Source organism: Gopherus evgoodei, chromosome 4 (assembly GCF_007399415.2).
Source record: "Gopherus evgoodei ecotype Sinaloan lineage chromosome 4, rGopEvg1_v1.p, whole genome shotgun sequence".
Lineage (NCBI taxonomy): Eukaryota > Metazoa > Chordata > Testudines > Testudinidae > Gopherus > Gopherus evgoodei.
The window spans coordinates 55,109,194-55,125,625 of record NC_044325.1 but is presented as its reverse complement, the minus strand read 5'-3'; the positions used below and the strand labels follow the sequence as shown (position 1 = coordinate 55,125,625).

The 16,432-nt window shown below is 38.8% G+C and overlaps 1 long non-coding RNA gene across 1 annotated transcript; it reads right to left on the bottom strand.

The window, feature by feature from the left end:
- Positions 1-377: 377 nt before the first annotated feature.
- LOC115651346 lies at positions 378-14,692 on the bottom strand. The gene is made up of 3 exons (XR_004000331.1): positions 14,583-14,692; positions 7,570-7,578; positions 378-387 (listed from the first exon to the last, which is right to left on the bottom strand). It is a non-coding gene; the product is annotated as an uncharacterized LOC115651346 (long non-coding RNA).
- Positions 14,693-16,432: the final 1,740 nt, after the last annotated feature.

Sequence of the window (16,432 nt, the reverse complement as noted above, 5' to 3'; positions counted from 1 at the left end):
GAAATAAAAGGGTGTCATCAGGAGGAGGGAGAAAACTTGTTCACCTTAGCCTCCAATGACAGAACAAGAAGCAATGGGCTTAAACTGCAGCAAGGGAGATTTAGGTTGGACATTAGGAAAAAGTTCCTAACTGTCAGGGTAGTTAAACACTGGAATAGATTGCCAAGGGAAGTTGTGGAATCTCCATCGCTGGAGATATTTAAGAGTAGGTTAGATAAATGTCTATCAGGGATGGTCTAGACAGTATTTGGTCCTGCCATGAGGGCAGGGGACTGGACTCGATGACCTCTCGAGGTCCCTTCCAGTCCTAGAGTCTATGAGTCTATGAGTCTATGAAATGCAGAGTTTGGTCTTCTCCCCAACCCTTCCTTCAGGTAACCCTTTCTCCTCATTTAAAACATGTATTATATTAGAATTCCTGCCAACACCCATTCAAGCTGTTGCAAGGATTTGTTTTGGAGCTTGCCAGTTTGCAGAGAGCTGTTTCTGAATCTGGGCAAAAGGTCTTAGCCATTGGTGAATGCGGACAGGAATGGAAAACTACTTCAGACCATACTGTCCCTTATTCTAATTGAATTAACATGTTGAGAGGGTTAGAGAAATGCAGTTTTGCACCCGCTGCCACAGGATACTGGTCATATCTTTCTAAACTTGTCTCTTTCACCAGCTGAAGTTGGTCCATTAAAAGACACTACCTCATTAATTTTGTGAGGTAAATAGGACATAAAACCATTTTAAAAATGATATCACTCACTTTTCACTCAGTTCACTAAGACCAGTTGTTAAAAAAATAGACTCACTAAACTAATTAAGAGAACATCACAATACAGAGCAGAAGGAAGAATGTGAAAATGGACAGAAATTATACTAGAATATAACAGTCAGAAGTCGACAAAGTAAAGGGCAAAAAGGTCACTGAGCAAATATTTTAATAATACTTTATTTGAAATTCCATCAGTTACACATTATTAGCTCTGCTATGCTGCAGAAACACAGGAGGGATAATGTGAACTGCTTTATTTATAATACAGCAAACCACAGCACCTCCAGGATGTACATCATCCAAACAATTTTTATTTTGCAACTCATTGCTATGTTTCCTGAATGATAGTGCTTTGTTGCCTTCATTTAAGAGCATACTAGTTGGAATGGTAGAAAAGATTTAACTAATAATATAAACTGATCATCCACATGGTAACTGTCTTGATTCTATGTGAGTCTCCTTTCAGATTAAGGACCCCAATCCCGTTGCAACAAAAATAATCATTTCTGTGAGAGCGGGATCATACCCTAAGAAAACAAACCTCTTTGCAGTTTATTAACTCTACCTCAATGTTTTATATTAAGCAAATGTGCAAAAACGTGCATTAAAAGGGTACATCTTTAGTTAAAAAGATGGGTCATAAGAGTTTGGGTATGCTAATTTGTTTGAATTAATCCATTTCCCTCCAAATATAGCAGAATCCAAACTCTAATCCAAACCTTCAAAACAAATTCCTCCATGTATTTTATGGCAATTGCATTTGCTTCAGCCACAGAGGGAATTTTGTGACATCATTATTGTTACTTTAAAGCAAGGGCTGCATTTCCTTTTCGGAACATTACTTGATTTAGAGTCTCTAAAAAGTGAGAATTTAAATAATAAATGTCAAGCACATTTTTAAGTTACGTTTTTCAGGCTTTCATTTAAATAATAGGGAACATATTACTGTATATAAAATAGAATAAAATGATATTCATAATAGGAAACTTGTGTTTATATCAGTTTTCAGTTGTCTTAGTGTCCTTGTCAGGCACTTTCTATTTCATTAGCCTTTCATGGATATTAAATGTGCAGATGTGTTCACACTTCTTAGAAAGGTGCCTTTTCCTTATCCATTCACAGGAGGAACAAACCTACCTAAAATTAAATTGTATATATATATACACACATCTACATGAATGTGTGTGTGTGTGCACTTCAAGAAGAGATGAGACAAATTACTTTGTAAAACTGGTAGTAAGGAATATAGGAGAGTTGGTTGAATAAGAAGAAAATATAGTGAACAATTTATTTTAAATATTTGGTGAAATATTTCATTTAGCAAATGTGTGTATTATTTGACCATCTGTGTAAAATGGATTAAAACATGAAAAAAATTGTTGAATAATGTAATTTTAAAACAGATTAAATAAATGAAGGGAATGTCAGTTTGACTTAGTCTCCTAAGTCCCTTATGTGAAAATCCAACTAGGCACCTATTTGCACCTTTAGCAGCCTAAATACCTTTAAAAATCTGGCCCTTAGGGCACAATTGTGCAAGGTCCTGAGTAGCCACGACTCCCAGTAGCAGGTGAAGATGTTAAGCACCTCAAAGGATCAATTGTTTGAAAATGTTACCTGCAATCAGTACTTGTTTGAAATCTGTGCTAGTTAGTTGTGATTGGTTAGACAGGTCATGAGTCACTGTTCCTATTTTCTGATTGGACAAGAGAAACTCTAATCACGTAGATTTGATGAAGCTACTAGAGGTGTGAATCTCTCAGGAACAGGTAGTGTTTATAGAGGCATCAGAAAAGGAATTTTAGAATAGTTTGAACCTTTTCTGCTTCTGGCTCACAGAAGCTTTGTACAAAACATCAGTCTTAGAGAAAGGGAGTCTAATGTAAGATTTATTGGGTGGATGAAGACTTCATAAGTTTATCTCATTGGAGTCGCACATAATATTTGTGTGCGCAAACTTGATTAAAGATGCAAAGGGTACAGTCAGGCTCTTTATCTGTGCCAAAGTTATGATGAGGGATTTGATAACGCTTAGTAAATGCTTCATTCCGTATATACTACAGTACTTCCCTTGTGAATGTGTGTTTAAAATTTGCTATCTATAAATAGGAGTGTACAGGCTCAAAATGGTGTTTTCTATGGGCATTCATGCAGGTAAACTTGATTGCTGAATTGCTCATGGGGAATGAACACAGAGGGTTTGAAATATGACTAAAAGGATTTCATCTAAAATGTGATCAAATAATTTTGTATTAAAAAAAAATCACTTGGCTCTATTTACTGAGCCTAACTCTAAACTTCTGAAGTGCCCAAAGGTTGTGTATTATATTTGCTATTATTCGAACAATTATCCATTAAAAAAAGGTTTTCCAGCCTTACAACGCAAGCGAAAAAATATGTCTTGGTGAATGAATATTAGTGATTCAGAGCTGAAATGGCTTGAGGTAGATATAGAAAGTGAGATACCATGAAAGATGCTTTGGGGAACTGTGATGCAGCACAGCCGCAGTTTGTCCCGCAGCAGGGCTGTGGGATATCCCACCGCCTTGCTGTTAGTAGCCTTAACCCTAGGCCCTGGTCAGGGCGAGGCAACAACCAACATGAGTCACTATGCTCGGACCCTTAGGCAGGGCTGAGCAGCAATAGTTCTAGGCCCGGCATTTAGGTCAGAGTGGGGCAGCAAACACAGTAAGTCAATAGGCTCAGGCCCTTGGGCAGGGCTGAGCAGTAACAGTTCTAGGCCCAACCCTTAGGTCAGGGCGGGGCAGCAAACACAGTAAGTCAATACGGGGTTTGCGACCTCCTCAGGCCAGGGAAAAGGGGGAGTCTGCCACCCCTGGAGGGGTTTCAGGGGGGGACGCAGGCCCTCCCACTCCACTACGTCCCGGCCCGGGGCCCTAGCAGTGGCAGGGAGTTGCTGCTGTCAGTGGGGATCCAAGCCGCAACACACTGACATGGGTTCTGGCAGTGTTGCAGCCAAACTGGGGTCAGCTACCCCCGGGCCACTTCCACTCTCCCCCTCATCAAGTACCTGATCCATCGTGGTGTCAGCAGAGGGGTCAACCACCATCGGTTCCTCGGGGTAAGTGTTCACTGGTGGGCTCAGTGGGTCCTCGGGGTAGCGGGCAAGCAGCAGGCTCGGCTCCTCCTCGGGGTAGCAGACAAGCGGCAGGCTCGGCTCCTCGGGGTAGCGGGAGCGGGGTAAGCTTGACCAGTCCTCCTCGGGGTAACAAGCTTGGCGCAGGCTCGGCCAGACCTCCCCGGGGTAGTGAGCGAGGAGTAGGCTTGGCCGGCCTGGCGTGACGTCAGGCCAGCCGCGACCTTCTGCTGTCTCCCCAGCGGGAGCTCGGTCACAGACATCTGGTCTCTCTGGTGGCTGGGGCTGCACTGAGCTCCACCGGTGAGCTTTTATACTTCCGGGTTTGTGCCGTGACCTCTGAGGGGTGGGCGCAGGCCCCGGTGGCCCCGCCCACAGCGGGGTTGGGAAATGTTCGTCCCGCAGTGGGGCTGTGGGATATCCCACTGCCTCGATACAGGAACAGAGAAAATTTTTGAAAAGGAATGAAAAACAACTGCAGAGTAAAAAACTAACTGTAAAGTCCAAGATAATTTGGGATTAAGTCTTCAGAAAATACAAAGTTCTGTCCATTAAAATTACTGTCCCTTATTCACTGCACTGCAATACTTAAACTTTATCACAGTTTTTGGTTTATTCCAAATTCTAATACTAAAAATGTGAAATAGCACATTCATGGGTGATAAAAATCCAGTTACCAGGTGACCCTCAATACATGAATAGACTAAGGCATAAGAGAGTAGATGAGAAAAGAGGGATAGAAATGTAAAGCTAAATTACAGGAAGACACAGAAAAGAACAAGAAGAAAGAAACAAGAAGTAGAAGGAACAGACCTCATAGGCCAACTACGATAGCTAGGGACTCTTTTAGACAAAACCATAGGTCAGTAATTTGTCTGTCAGGAATTAAGGTTAAAAGTGTAAGAGAGAAGCTAGGCACAGAAGACATACGGGAAAAGAAATCTTGGTTATGAAGATGAGTTCCAGGCTGTTTTTTATTAAGATGTAAAATCAGTTGAAATGAGTCTCTGAATTGTTAACCAGGATTTGAGTATAAATGTTTGATTTAGTCACTGCAAAGGAGAAAAAACAATGGAATTCTGGGAATATTTTGAGGACAAAACAATCATCAGATGACAAGGTATCCAGGGAAAATTTCGGAAGCAAACTGGTCACCTGCAGCGAAAACAACAGGCTCTTTGAAATCATGGTTGGACAGCGGGAAGATAAAGGTGACAAAATTGTGTAACTAGGTTACAAGGTAATAGTTGTTATCCATGTGCACTTTCTCTGTTGTTCACCACAAACATTATGATTTGTTGAAGTTAGAAGTCAAGAAATTATCTCCCGATACCCTTATTCTTGCCTATTAACACTCTTTCTCTAGTTTTTCCTGGTGAAGTTTATTGAAAAAGTTTTGTCAGTACAGCTTTGCCATTATGAAAGGATTCAGGATTTCTAGCTATCCTTTCAGGTCAGGAATGATAACTGGTTATAGTACAGAGATAGATTATCTCCTTTTACCAATGTACAAAGAAGAAGTATTCATACAGATATTTTGGATTTGTCAGCAGTCTGACACACTGATTATGGGTTTACTGACACATTTATGGACCATACTAGGGATAGATGGAGTTGGACTTGAATGACTCCAGTACTCTGTCTGAGAGCCTAGAGGAATTTTTCCCTTTTGCCTTCCTGGTTCTGTTGTTTGAGGTACCACAAAGTTCTTTTCTCTTGTCCATCCTGATCAATATATATGTGAAATTACTGGGAGAGTGAAGTTATATGATCTGCTATTCCATTTCTCTGGAGTTGAAACTCATCTGTCTCTTTTCCATCAAATTCTGGTTTTCCCAGTGTCTGGCCAAGATCAAGATTGGAAGACGGCTAGCTAGAGCATACTCAGATGGTGGAGGTGGTGCTGTTTGGTTGGGGAAGCTACCTGGAGAAAATGGAAATTAATAAGAAAAACCTCACTGTTTTAGGAGAGAAATACTCTATTATGTATTAGTAATATAGGAGTGTAACAATATTATATATTTAAAGACAAGAAGAAATGTAATTTTAAATCCTCAAGTTTTTCAAAGTCAGGAGATTGCCTGGGATATTAAATTACTGAGATACAGAGGCCACATAAAGGATAAACTATAAAGTGGGCCTGTGCATGTGTGATGAAATGAAGAGCATAATGATTAAAGGAAATAGCTCACATTCATCGTCTATCACAGCAAGGATATCTGAGTGGAGGTCAAAGTTTTAAAGGCTGTCTTACAAAGTAGTTATATTGACTTCCTGAGCAGAAAGGGAAGGTATATACCAGACTATATAAATTTTCTTAGCCATGCCACAGTTTGAGATAGTTGTGAAAATTATGAGGAACCTGAAAACTTATTTGGATGTTGATGGCTAGATGCACTGCTGAACATTGTTTGATTTGTTATTTTTCCATACAGTTGAAAGAGAAAGATGTGACTTGCCAAATCAGATCCCTAGGGATGGAAGATGGAAATGAGGAAATATATCCTTATTGAGAATGTTGCACAGAAACTTGGATAATTACTGTAATAGTATCATTAAATGTTATATTTAAATATAGTGAGTAATTTTCATAACCTCTTATTCAAATCCAATAATTAATGAATTACTATGCATTATCCTATTCAGAGGTGTGCATTTGTGCAGAAATATAAAATATGCAAACATTTAGGAAAAGCAGACATGCCAACACATACTTAGTTGGCTCCCACCACAGGATTGCCTGGAAGTGCCTGAGTACAACAGGTTTGATATTAGACTACTTGACCTAAACATCTAGTCGGCGTACAGTCCATTTACTGCCCCTGAATGATAACATGTATCTAAGTGATCCAGGAGACTAAATCCTATTTTGAAAAGTTTTAGACACTTTGAAAGTCAATGGGACTCTAGAGGGGTCCACTCACTGCAGGTACATCACCTTGCAGATAGGTCTGAGAATTAGCTCTCACCCCATCTGGCACCGCCTTCCAACAGTTTCTCACAGTGTGTCCACTTTCTCCCCACCCCCATCTTTGTGACTTGGCCCTCTGGCCAGGTCACTATATAGTCCCCCACTTCTAGGTTAACAAGCTGTCCGCATACTGTTTCTGGACATTTTCTGTTCCAAGTCCAGGGTCTGTGCCACTTTGCCAGTGGCTCGTAGGGGAACCCAGCCCTCCTGCTTACACCCCCAGGTTCCAGCCCAGGGACCCTATGACTAGCAACCTAGGCCTGCTCGGTCCCAGACCCTGTTGCTCTTTCCCCAGACTCCTTCCTAGCCCACCACTTTATCTCCTTACCAGGGGCATAGCCAAATCTTGGGCACCTGAAATATGGAACAGAGCTATGCACCCACCCTTCAGAAAGCTACGCTCTAGCAGCTCTACTTGCCATTTGCTGCGCTGCCCCATGTGTGTGCCCAGCTCAGCTGGTGAACCCCTGTGTCTGGGGGCACCAGGGCTAGGAAGAAGGCATGGCATCAGGGGGCATCAGCTGACCTAGCATAGTCTGTCACCCGAAAGTCGAGGCCTACACAGATTTCCACTCCTAGTTATGGCACTGCTCCTTATTTATCTCGGGTTCACCACCAGATCTTCCTTTGCTCTCCATGGCTACTTTACCCTTCTTAGCCTGTTGTCAGACTCTCTAGTCCAGAACAAGATCCCAGGGCTTATTTTCCCACTGGACTTCTTCCTTGTACCTTCCCAACTCTTTCCCTCTAGAAAGAGAAGGCAGGCCCCTTCCCTGCATAATTCTAAAGTTAGCATCGCATTCATATGTAAAATGTATTTCAGTGTTATTTTACTAGTAAAAATACTAAGAAAACATTTCACAATATTACATATTTTACTAATCCACCTCTACAAAAGAATTGGACTAAATCTAAAAATAGCAAAAAAACAAGATAAACTTCAGCAGGAAAATATACTAGCTTGTATCTGTTGCATGCAAGTGTCCTGATTAAAAATGGGCACTCTGACAGGTATCTGATTCATAGATTAAGGCCAGAAGGGAATTCTAGTCTGAATTTGTTTAGCTTTAACTTCTAACCATTGGATCTCATTATGACTATTTTCTGCTAGATTAAGAGCCACCTATTATCAGAAATCTTTCGCCTTCATAAGTTCTTGCAGAACATGGTAGATACTTACTGGCTGATCTGGCTTGCAGCCAGAGGACATGAGACATCTATGCTCTTTGGGACAGGAACTGTAATTTTCCATATGTTTGTAAGGGGGCTAGACAGTGAGGCTTTCACTTGGTTCGCCGCTAGATGCTACCACAATACATATGTTTAACAATAATATGTCTATCTACATACTTCTGTGAGCTTTGTCACTGTATTGTCTGAACAGCTGACTCTTGTGAGAAAGTGAGGTATTATCCTCAATTCACAGGTGGAGAATTGAAACACAAGGCAGCTTAAGTGACTTGGCCAAGGTGTCACAGGGGAAGTTTGTGGCCAAGCCACGTACTTACTCAGGAGATATTGATTCAAAGGTCAATCAGTGCCCTATCCACTAGACAATCCTTTCTAATGAAGCTACAAGAACATAAATGCAATTGTTCTGCAGACTATTTCAAAATTAGCAAGTCAGATATCATTAAAAAAGGTTTTTTGTATCTTGACAGATCTCATAACCTATGTACATAGTGCTAGACTTCTTGAATATATAGTCAGCAGCTAAGCCCCACTTCCAAGCAGCCTCTCTACTTACACATGGTGATACTTTGGCACACTTCCCTCAGAGATGCACGACCCCCTGTAGTCCCTCAGTTTGAAGTCCACCATTGAAAGATCCCTATAAAGAAAATCCCATTCACAGCTATAAATAAAGATAAATATCAACACATCTTGCCTAAAGCTAAGTTTGTATGAAGGGGTGACACTAGATATATTCCCAATATCACTATCCGTTGGGAATTTGCCACCAAACTTAGCATGTTTTCATATTATACCAATGTAAAAACCTTCAATTTAGTTTGTAAAGGTTTTAAATTTATACAATCTTATACAAAGACATCAGAATGCAACAGTTAGTTTAAGAACACTTAAAATACTGTAAATTGTGATTGGAAAGGAAATCACTGAACTGGAAAGACTGAAGAGAAACAGCTGCATGTTAATAAAAAATGTTTTTTTTTCAACTAGTATTTTTCTGTCATGACCATATGTGTACAGTAATGTCACACAGAGTTCAATGTCCCAAAGGAACATAGCTGTTTTAAACCATTCTTCTAAAGTCTTTTATTTCAAAACGCTACTAATTAAAATGGTATATTGATAATTTTTCTGGGGAAAGGCAGATTAACTCTTTAAAGAAAGGCTAAAGCAAATAGAATATTGGATAGTGGAGTTCATTGATCAAAATGTAAACCTCCAGAAAGCTGTAAATTGTGAAATACAATACTATATTTCTGGCTATCATGCTTGGTGGAGGAGGGGTTGGTTTACATATATGAGCACTTATGTAGCTAATCTCTGAAATAATCATTTTGATTAGCTTTATTATTACAGGTGACATATTTAAATATAATTTTTCAGGTATTATAAACTAAGGGCCAATTATTTTTTAAAAGTAACATTAAATTCAGATAAAACAGAATCCATACATGACATCAGCAGCACTCTAACTAATAGTGACTGCTTTGTCACAAGCATCTAAGGAATAGAAAATAAATCTATCAACCCCCCTAGTTTTTATAAATCACTTCTTTGGGTGTGGGGCCAGACAGCTCAGAAAACCACTGAGCTTCTTCTTCACTGAGAAATTTATTTTATTCCTGTCTAGAAAGACACAAAACATGATTTTAATATACAACATTCCATTATTGCAGAGGATATTGTTGGACGCCTGGAAGGAATTGTAAGTCTTTTACCTATGAGTCACACAATTCTCTTTTAATGGGAATTTTATGTATATGAATTAAGATAATTCACACCCACAGGATATCAGTTTATTAAACTGAATATAAATGAAACAAAATAAGAAATCAAAATTTGATAGCACAATAACTTAAGAAAAAGTTCCATGTTCCTTAATCATTTAGCAAAGTGAGCATAGACTTTTGTTCTAAGGTCTATGTCCAGTATTCTGTTCTCCCTGCTTGGGATGGACACACTCTCTCTCTATATATACACACACATATAGGGAGAGAGAGAGACTTAAATAGGACCCTGACCAATAATTCATCTGAAAGATAGTTTCTTCTTAGCTAGTTGCACGAACTGAAAATGCAACTGTGAAAACTGAGATTGGAACAGTTGTAATGGGAGTGAAAATGCCGTTAGAATAGGCTCTACTGAGGCACTTAGAAATGTCGGATGACAGAGTCCAGAGCAAAAAACTGCCACACTACTGGAAGTGATTGAAAGTGGTTCTAAGTAGCCTGCTGAGAGGACTATATAGGGAATAAGAGACTGTAAATAGATAGGTATGGGAAAGTACACAGATTTGGGAAATAGTGGCATAATATTGAGAGAGAAAAAAATTAGAGGTAAAATTTTTGTAAGTGCCCAAATAGTTAATGCCTAAATCCTATTTTCCATAGTAACTTTCAGGCTTTGTCTGCACACAAAAGTTGTACTTCTTTAAGTGTACTAGTATAGTTGAAGTGGTACAACTCACTTTTACTTCCCCCCAAGTGTGCCTAAACTGGTATAACTTGTTCCAGTACGGGAAGAAAAATAAGCAATATATATGTCACACTTATACCAGTACACCTGCATTCATGCTAAGCATTGTGCCTGTATAACTAGTTCCATTAAAAAAAAATCACACCCCTAACCAAAATAGTTATACCAATACAAAAATCAGTGTGTAGATCAGTCTTAGGCCTTAGAAGCCCAAGTTGTATTAAAAGGTCTGTAGGATTTTTAAAGATATTTAGGTAACTAAAGGTGCAGATAGGTGCTCAACTCCCTTCTGAAATTAAAAGCACCTAGTGGGATTTTCAAAACATGCTTTAGTTGCCCTAAGTCACTTTAGAAAGTGGGATTTAGGCCCTGAATCATATTACCCTATGTCCCTCTATAAATATTATAGAGGACTTCAGTCTCTCAGGGCTTGTCCACACATGAAAGTTGTATTGCTTTAATTATACTAGTATAATTACCTGGTAGACCCCTCTAGTGTGACCACAGTTTTAAAAGTTCTACTAGTTTATCTTATTTCCCTTCTTGTATGGCAAATGAGCTATATAAGGTACATTTATACCAGTATAACTGTGTCCTTGGTAGGAGCTGTACAAGAATTTCAGTTTAAAAAATAAAATGTAAAAATACATCTATATCACGTTTGAATCCTCTCTATCTGACTCAGTTAAGAAATACTAACATATTCATGCATGCTCATTCTCCCTCTCACAATTTTAAAGAAAGCAAAAAAAGTGTGAACTACAAGGAAAATAGACAAATATATTGCACTGCATGTGAATTATATACATCTGTGTATTTTTCTAGTATAATAAAAGTACTCAAAGTAAATTTTTTGTTACAGCATACAAGTATTGCAAAGTAAATGTTTACTGCTATAAGCTATAGATATTGGCAGCAAGACAGCGGACTAGGGTCATACAAGATGGGCAGGGATTCATTTTTATTACCTTAGAGATCGTTAGGCATACCTTGATCTCTAAGGTAATAAAAATGAATGTCCTATAAAGCTGAGAATATTTATTTAACTCTGAAGGGAAGAGTTGTGCACAGAAATTCCAAAATTGCTATTCGATATATTTTAGTTATATATGTTACTAATCTGTGCTGTGATTTTCTTCTTTATGTTTAAGTGTGGGTGGGGCAATTGACAAGAATAACATTTTTAACAGTTCTAGGTTTTGTTAGTTATCTTTACACACTTTATAAATCTTTGCTCCTCAGTTTGGTTAGTTTGTGTTTTAACTTAGCATGATGATCTCATCTCTAAAAAACCCCAAAACAACAACAACAATTTTTTTTGTCACATTTGCAGCTTTTTTCTCACAAAAAACAGTACATGCTTATACAATATATTAATGGAATGTCATGGGAGACTAGAACTTTTAACTCTGGCAGCAGAAAACAATACCCTTGCTAGCCTGGGAGATATTTATTATGTGAGATATTATTTAAGTACAGTCTTGATTATTTGAACTTCATGTATCCAAATCCCTTTGCAACGCAAAACAGGATTATGTTGCAGGGGGGTTCAGACAAGTGAGCTCTGAATAGTTGTGCCTGCCAAAGCTGCTCTTTTACATTCTTCATCCAGCTAAAGCTTCTCCTCTGTAGTGTTCCCTCCAGGATAGGGAATGGTTAGGTTTCCCCAAAGGCCGTTGGCTCAGCATTATATCAGCATCACTACCTTTATGCTGTTATAACTAGATAACCCTGGTGCACTGGGGAACGTGGATGGTCAAGAGAATTGTCCAGAAGTCTCAGGTTCATTAGCATTAAGAGCCTATTGATTATCCAAGCCCCAAGTTAGATGTCTGAAGTGTTTAGATGTCTTGGGTATCTTCTTGGAACTATGGAATTAGGTCCTAGGTGTATATATTTGTACATGCTGGTGTATTCTAGCCCAATGGCCAAAAATATTGGTAGTGTTATGGAATCAGGAGATATTAGCATAAACTAAAGCATTATACAAGAGTGTCTGTGAATGAGTACTGGAAACAGCACCTACTGAGTTCCAGTTCTTGCGCCCGCCCACAGCTAAAGGCCCTTCCCCCATGCCAGAAACTAGCATGTGAGCTAGGCATCAAATAGCTCCTCTGGAGAAGGCTAATTGGAGACATGCACAAAATTTAGCTGATCAGGCTGAATGAGCCACTTAGTCCAGCCACTGAGGGGTATAAGAAGGACTCAGGAATGAAGTACTGGGGGAGACAGGGAGCCCAGTGCGTATGGTGATCTCAAGACCTCTGGTCTTGCTTGGGCCTGTAGGAAAGAGCTAAAATTAGAGAAACACTGATATTATACTGCTATACAGGACTGTGCTGGAATGTAAATAAATCACATGAAGTTGCCACTCAGAAAGCATCAGAGGTTCCTGGTGCATCTGAGGATGGGGATACAGCACACCCTGTTATCCTTGCTCTTTGCATTAGCTATAGATCTAGTAGCACACATAATTAGGTTAAGTAGACAAATTACTAGGGTCAAACTGGGAGATGCTGATCACTGGATAGTGCTGTATTTAGATTAAACTATTTCTTAATAATCATAATATTTTGATTCCAAATATTTTCAAAGAATGTCAGTTATTTATCAGCTATTTTGGCTGTGAAGTAAACTATAGTAAAAAAACATAGGCAAACATTGCCTATAGGTTTTACTAAAGTAATTTTGTTGACTTCTAAGAACAGATATTATATTTATATTAACCTCAACTTTTACCATATGCTAGAGCTGGATGATGTTTTCTTGCCAAATAGTTAAGTCGGCAAAACATGCATTTTTCTATTCTGCAAAACTATTTGCAAATTTGGGTCACATTTCACAAATAATTTCACCAACCCCCACCCCCGTGAAATTGTTTCTGAAGTGATTCTTTTTGACTTTACATTTGATCCAAACAATATTTTTTTAGTTTAATGATCTGGTGAGAAGCCAAAAGTTCAAAATAGAATTGGAATGGGTCAATCAAAATTTTTCAAAAATTTCAAAACTTTTCAATTTTATTTTAAAAACTTGTTGCAATGACTCCTGTGAAAATTTCAGTTTTGAAATTTTCCAGTGATAAAAACATTTCATTGAAAATTCCTGACTAGCTTTAATTTGTATGGTCTAGTAGTATCAGATATCTCTAATCATAAATGGTATCCCATTGTGCAGGGTGAAGAATAAAGATAAAGGAAGATACAGATAGAAAAAAGTTTCACTTATGATGGAATAGGAAATATTAGAATACTCATCAGAAAGCATGGTCTTGTGAAACTTCCAGGCCATCTTTTTCCCCAGGCAAGACACTCCAATAATTCAGATAAATTGAAGTTCAAATCCTACTTTAGTTCATGCATTGCTAACTCAGATGAGGTAGCTTTGTTAGAGGTAAATGAACACCACCTGTATATAATGCACAGTCTACTTGAGGTTATTCTGGATGTCATTTGCATGCAGTCATTGTAAACAGCTGCTTTCCTTACCTGCTTAGTCACTAGCTGTATTTAGGTTCTGGTTCCATGCTGTCCTAGTAAATTATCAATGAAAGAGTTACAAACATGATATTCATATAGATATACATATGTTTACAATTGAACTTCCCCCAAGTAATTTCAAATCTAATAAGAATGTGTTAAGAAACGCATCCCTGTATTCACACACTACACACTATTGTAATAATCTTTGTACAAGGTATGCCTTGTGAGGTATCATTTGAAAACTCATAACTTACTGATCAGTAATATCTTGGTAAATGCATGTAGCAATATGTGTGTAAAATTATGAACAGAAGCTGAAATCATGACTGAAGTGTGTTTCCCAGATAAGTCTGGGGAGGGGCTAACCCAGTTTCTCAAGACAAAAGGCAAGATGGTGTACCAGTCAGGTGTCAACAAAGCTGATGGGCCATCACCTATCAAGTGGCCATTCTTTGGCAAGAAAGGGGGGCAGGATCAAAGAGATCTGGATCTTAGCAAAGAAACAGTTCGAGGTCTCCTTCCTCTACCGGATCCCCATCTCTTGGTTCTCAGCTGGAAATGCTTTTCAAAGAGGGACTGAAACTATAAAAAGGAGGGACAAACCTCCATCTCATTCTCTGAACCTGAAAAGACAAAAGAAGCAGCCAATGGATTCTGGAGGAGGGGTCCTCACCTCAAAGTTTGGTCAGCAATGCTGTTGGAAGCTCATGGTGAGAAACTTTGGTTTGAATCTAATAGCTGGTTCAACTAGGCACTAGAAAACATATTTATCTTTATTTTCTTGTAACCATTTTTGTCCCTCATTGCTTGGAGTCACTAAAATCTCTCTCTTTGTAGTTAATAAGCGTGTTTTATTGTCTTATTTAATTAACTGTGTTTAAGTTAAAATGTCTCAGTAACTCCATTTCAGGTGGTAAACTGGTGTATGTAGTTCTCTTAAAAGAACAACAGACTTAATATATTTGGACTGTTCAGTAGAGGGCTGGGCAGGACAGGACTTACATTTCTGGGAGGAAATCCAGGACTGGGAGTGTGTTGGGGTCACCCTGCTGCATAACCGAGGCTGGTGAGAGCCAGAATGTAATCCATGTATGGCTGGCAGGCTGCAGTTACACACACACAGATGCCCAGGGAATGACTTGCATGCTGGAAGACTGTTTGTGAACAGCTCAGATGGGAGCTACTGCCGGCAAGGTATTGTAAGGCAACGAAAGTTGCAGGGCAAGGGTGACACAGCCCTTTGTTGTTCTGGATTACACTCAGGTATGTCTCATAGTGCTAGTTAAAGATCTCGGTTATTTTTTAACTACAGTAAGTCTCTCTCCTTCCTCCCCCTCTCGCTCTCTTTCTAAGCTTTTTTTTTGGAAGCTAATACAGATATTTGTACTGTAGGACTTATTAATCCAGTGTACTGCACAAACTGTAAATGTTTGCAACATGCTAACTCCACCAGTTAGATTCATAGATGGGAGAAGAAAAGGTTGTGATTTTTGGTAAATATAAAGTCCTGCATGAGTGCCTTTTAATTGCTTATCTGCATGTAATCAAACTGAATAACTGCTGCATAGGAAAGCTCCTACATACTGGTAGATGCCCACAGGCAGCGCTTTGTTGTGGAATGTCACTGCAACAGAAAGTGGTGGACATATAATGCATCATCAGCCTTCATGCTATAGGCATGTCATGCAGGTGGATAGGAATCACCAGGGTGTGGTAAATGTAAGCATGCCAATGACATCTGAGTGGTATTAGATGGATAGGGGGCAAGCACAAACACAAAGAAGCCAAGAAATTGAAGAAAACAGCTTTCATCACTAAATGGAAATTACCTTGGATGCTGCAGTGCACCAGTAACTCTGACAGCTAAAGCAGCAGCAGAAAGAACTTGACTAAGATATTGGTCATAGTGTTTTCTTTGCAAGTGGCTAAATGCGGTTGCTTTTCCATTGACAATATCAATCAGTGTTCTTCCAACAAAATAAGCTCAAACTTCAGAATATTTTCTTGGAGGCATAAGAAAACTGAAAGCCTAGATTTGTGTGTGTCTCTGTATGTGTAGAATAATGAACAGTTAGGATGAAAATAAATGCATATTTCCCTTATTCAACTAAGGCTATGTTATTTAATATGTGAAAAAAATCTTGTAACTAAATATGTATGCTACCTTATATATATCAATAAATTCCCTTTAATGGCTACTGTATATCAAAAGTAGATGTTCATATATTAGGAATACACTTGAGTTATATGCAAAATTTGCTGGCAAATCTGCCCCAGTTTGGAGCTTCATGTCATCCTGAAACTTTTAGTTTTATTTCTCTAACTCCTTTTACTTGTTTTCCCTCTGTCCAAATGATGCATTTTCAGGGAATATGGAGCCTTTAGTATCTCTGTAGTTTATTACTGTACATTATCTTTAAAATGCACACACTATTTGCTTTAACATAGCATTT